Raw genomic sequence first — 5339 nt, 5'->3', positions numbered from 1 at the left:
TTGTGACTGAAATACAGTTCACAGACTCAGTAAAGTTACATAAACAGCTTTTATTTAGTCAGCTTGTTCTACTGCACAGTTCTATTTTCCAAAACCAAAATAATCGGCTGTCTTTAGTGCAAGAACTGCACCAGCGTTACAGTGGGCATTTTGTGGGCAAAAGTCATCTGGAGCTAATGGTCTGTAAGGACCCCTTGTCCTTACAGACCACCAGAGATGAAGGACCTGAGGCATTCCAGATCCTGCCGAACTCCACTTCTATCAGCCTCAGCCAGCATGGTCAATTGTAAAGGATGATGGGGCCTGGAGACTAGCAACAAAGTCTTCTAGGTGGAACACGACACATCAATGGACAAACTTTAGCACACTCTCTCAGTGCAATTGATGGAAATCAGCCCTGAGTGCTCACTGGAAGGAGAGATCGTGAAGCTGAGGCTCCAATACTTTGGCCACCTAATGAGAAGAGAAGACTTCCTGGAAAAGACCCTGATGTTGGGAAAGATGGAGGGCACAAGGAGAAGGGGACGACAGAGGATGAGATGGTTGGACAGAGTTATAGACGCTACTAGCATAAGTCTGACCAAACTGCAGGAGACAGTGGAAGACAGGAGTGCCTGGCATGCTCTGGTCCATGGGGTCACGAAGAGTCGGACACGACTAAACGACTAAACAACAACAACAACTTGTGGTGACACGGAGGCAGTCCTTTTCACTTCTGGCACCAGTGTTATGGGATACACTGCCTGAGGAAGTAAGAGAGGCCTCATCTGCATTGGCATCTCACCGGGTTTTGAAGATGCTCGTTTACATTCCCTTGACTCTTGATCTGACTCTCTTAACTGCTATGCCCCCCCCCCTTTACAGGGCTTGTTTTATTATGTGTTTTAATTAGTGATGAATATACTTTCATGCTTGCATCATTGGATTTCACACATGTAAGCCACTTAAAAGCCTGTTTTGGTAGTACTCAGTATATTAATTAGTTATTAAGTAACAGTAAAGGTAAAGGGACCCCTGACCATTAGGTCCAGTTGTGGCCGACTCTGGGGTTGTGGTGCTCATCTCGCTTTATTGGCCGAGGGAGCTGGCGTACAGCTTCCGGGTCATGTGGCCAGCATGACTGAGCCGCTTCTGGAGAACCAGAGCAGCGCATGGAAAGGCCCTTTACCTTCCCACTGGAGCGGTACCTATTTATCTACTTGCACGTTGATGTGCTTTCAAACAGCTAGGTTGGCAGGAGCAGGGACCGAGCAACGGGAGCTCACGGCGTCACGGGGATTCGAACCGCCGACCTTCTGATCGGCAAGTCCTAGGCTTAGTGGTTTAACCCACAGCGCCACTTGCGTCTCTATTAAGTAACAGTAGGATAGGCTATATATATTTATCGAGGAAACATAAATCATTGGCAAGTCTTACCGCAGTTTCTGCTTCAACACTCAAAACTTTGAGCCTCTTTAGATTTGGATGCTAAACATTTTTTCACAAATTTGTCACATGCTATGAGTACTTTGCTGTGTTTTTAGTTGCAATATGACTCCTTTGCCACCACGGAGGCCACCTTTGGATTTCTTGATACCCAGCCTCATTGTGGATCCAAAGTTATTAGTGGAAATGAAAAATGGTGTTTGTGTCTCCAACTGTGAATATTCATATTCATTCATCTTTCGTGCATGAAAGCCTCCACTTAAAGCAAGAGGAACATAACATTTCTCATCAGTTCTGATCTGTTTAAACTTCATGGCATGTATAGTCAAACTGCTGACAGGGAGAAGGTACTGTTCTTCCCCCTGCCAATAAATTGTCTCTTAATGGCATGAGCTGCCAAATGCTAAGTGTTATCTTTTGGCTTAGCAAAATATAAAAGCTTTCTCTCTTTCGATGAAGCAGTAGAATACCCCACCCTCAGGACCATCAGCACAATAGCCAAGAATCAACACAGGAAAAATCAAGATATCTATAGAAACTGGATTTCTAACATTTGGAAAACTGTCTCCCCTCATAGATGAGTGTGATATTTTTATTTTATTTCAAACATCATAAAAACAATGAGGGGGCTGAATTCAATGCTCAACAGCTGCTCCTTTGCACAGTATGGGCTCAGTTCCACAGAACAGGGGTAGCCAATGCTGTACTCTCCTAAAACTATGGACTGTATCTGCCATCATCCAAGATAGGAGGCCATGCTGGCTGGAGCTGATGATACCTCTAGTCCACAAATACACGTTGGCTACCCTTGCCACAGAACTACCACAAGGAATCCAGCCCACCATGGAATGGCCAAAGGGTCTAGTAATCAGTGTAACAAGTAGTTGAGCAGAAGGCTCTCTTACTTCAATTGCTGCAGACCCAAAACTGATTCACAGCTGAACAATTCACAAAGTATTAGTGACTTGTGATGGGTGGGTGGGGGGAGTGAGGAAGAATCCAGTGGCAAACACTTAGCAATTCAAGCTATACTTGTATATATGCCGTATTTTTTGCACCATAACACTCACTTTTTTCCTCCTAGAAAGTAAGGGGAAATGTCTGTGCGTGTTATGGAGGGAACGCCTACGGGTGGAAGGGGGGATCTGCTGCAGTCGTGAGCAGAGGATCCATGGTTCCCCTTCCTTCCCTCCTCTGTGGCTTGCTTTGAAACAGCAAAGCGGTAGAAGAGCCGCTGAGTGGGGAGGAGAGAGGGACAGAGAGCCTGCTTGCTTTAAAGGAGCAAAGCGGGAGAGGAGAGGAGCCTTCTCCTCTTATACCCCTCTTCTGCATTATTAACAGCATCCTTCTCCACCCACCCCACGCGTGTTCCTTGTCCCTTGAGTGCTTTTCCTTCCCTCCCCACTTAAAACGTGGTTACAAAGCATGGATCCACATGGATCCTCAGGATTTTTGCACTGGGTCACCCCAAATTCACCATCAGATCACATAGCATGTCCATGGCTACAGCTTGCACCAAACAATCACACACCCACTGTTGCCTGGGGCTGCAGTGGTGCAAAAACATGGTTACAAAGCATGGATCCACATGGATCCTCAGGATTTTTGCATTGGGCTACCCCAAACTCACCGTCAGATCACATGTCTGTGGCCACAGCATGAACTACAAAAATCATACATCCGCTGTTTCATTTAGAATATTTTTTTTCTTGTTTTCCTCCTCTAAAAACTATGTGCGTGTTATGGTTGGGTGCGTGTTATAGAGCGAAAAATACGGTAGTTATTCCAGGAGTTAAATTCCATCTATAGCAAGATTAACTGGGCTGTTTCTCTGCATGTGTGTACATCACTTGTGGGTTGAGACTTCTTAACTGTACACACTCTGTTTGGCTGCTACTTGAGATGGTTACAGTAAAAAGCATCATTAGGAAAGGTCTGTGATAATAGATGAATAATACAACAATAGATGATAATAGATGAACAATGAACAATAGATTTACAGTGGACCACCCACACTTGTAAGACATCAGCCCAGACTATGTTGCCGAGCTGGACCTGGACACAGTAAATAAACTGTCAGAGAACGATGGACCTCATACAATCTACTCCATATAAAAATAAAAAAGGAAGCGTCTCCGGTCTCCCCCACCAGCAAACAGTCTATTTCCTTGCTCTTTATTTTAAAAAGTTACATTGATTGGGTTCAAACTTCCGTTTCAAAATTCTAAAGAGCACACCTTGGCAGGTGGGCAGGGTATCTGCTGCAGGAAAGATAATTAAAGATCCTTCTCATCTTAAAAAGAACTTTTAAGAGATAGTGGTGCAACGTTATGATTGTAATCTATTACCATTTCTTTCCCCTCGCTTTTTAGCCCGTTATTGAAAATACCTGATATTCTTCTTCTCTCTCTTCTCCCATTTGCCCCTTCATCTGATTTGGGTGACCTCTACTATTTCCTCTGTCTTGTGCAATAAATAATGGGAGACGTCTAAAGCTCATCACAACAGCAAATAAGGTGCTGTATAACACATCATCCTCTCAAAATTGCCACAGCAGGAAGGAGTGGCAGCCCATCCATTACCTACATTATTTCAGGGACAAGCTTTCCCTATTTGTCCTTGGACATGGTAAGGCAGCAACTAAGGGATGGAATAAAGAGAGTGTTTTAATGTAGCAGTCTGAATCTTCTTCACAAGGACCTAGTCTTATTTGCCATTTTAAAGATGATTCCCACCCCCCTTTTTCTAGGTAAAGAAAATAGTGATGGTTATATCACACATTCAATATTCAGCATGTATTGTCCACTGTATGTAGGCATCCCAGTGAACTGCAGTCATTCCTGGCTCTCTGCACAAGTCTACGTGTGTTGGGAATTACAATTCTGGAACGAATATCTTACATTTTTATATGTAAAAAAGTAGGCCATTCAGTGACAGCTGAGGCTAAAGGTCTAAGCCCTACATAATGAGAAGTACTGTACAGAATGCACAGCGGCGAGTAGTTCTTATCTGTGTATATTTAGAGATTTCTGGCTGTTTCACTTTGCAAATGCATACATATCAATCCCCTTTGAAGGCAGGAGACAGATCAATAAAAGGTTACAACATATGTGCTTGTTTTGGTACATCATACTTCAAATGTCTACCTTTTCTAGGGTCTGCTCTGAATACATCTGTTTCTATTTTGTTCCTCTTTTGTGGAGTTGTTGGGGGTGCCTTGTAAAACCTTTGTTAATTTGCACACACCTCCAGTTGAGTTCTTCAGGTTTCAGAGTCTCCCACTTCTCTCTAAGAGTTAAAAAAAACTCTCAAGATGGTTAATGGTTAACCTCGATGGTTAACCTCCATACGAATGCACATCTATGTAAATAGCTTCACGTGGCTTCATGCAGACACAAAATGTCATCTTCTCCTTTTGGAGTTGGAGAATCTGTGGCTTTCCAGTTTTTCTGGCCTCCATATCCCATCAGCCCCTACCAGCATGGTTAATGGTGAGGGTTTATGTGATCTGTAGTTGAACAATTAGAAAGCCATAGGTTCCTAATCTCTGGCATAAGCTAAGAAGAAAAGAATCTGGTAAAAGACAAAACCATACCTGTTTTGAATATCTGTATACAGTACCGAAGTGACTGTAACAGCTCATGAGATTATAAACCAATGTCAGGATTGCCTATATTTTTTAGTTGCAACCCAAGGAAGTGAAAACCAGGATTATGTGCAGCATTCAGCACCCTGAGAATTTTCATATTTGTTTAAAAGAAACTTCTAGCTCCTAAGTCTATATATAGGCTTAAATGTGTTAAGAAGTTAAAAGGGAAAGCTAAGTAACAGGTAAAAGTTTGGCACGAACATTCTACAGAACTATAGTTCCCCATGATTTGCAGAAGCAAAAGGAAGAATGTAAAACAAGCAAA

Source organism: Podarcis erhardii (genome assembly GCF_964252035.2).
Source record: "Podarcis erhardii genome assembly, chromosome: 8".
Lineage (NCBI taxonomy): Eukaryota > Metazoa > Chordata > Lepidosauria > Squamata > Lacertidae > Podarcis > Podarcis erhardii.
The sequence above is the reverse complement of the archived record's forward strand: the minus strand, read 5'-3'. Positions refer to the sequence as shown.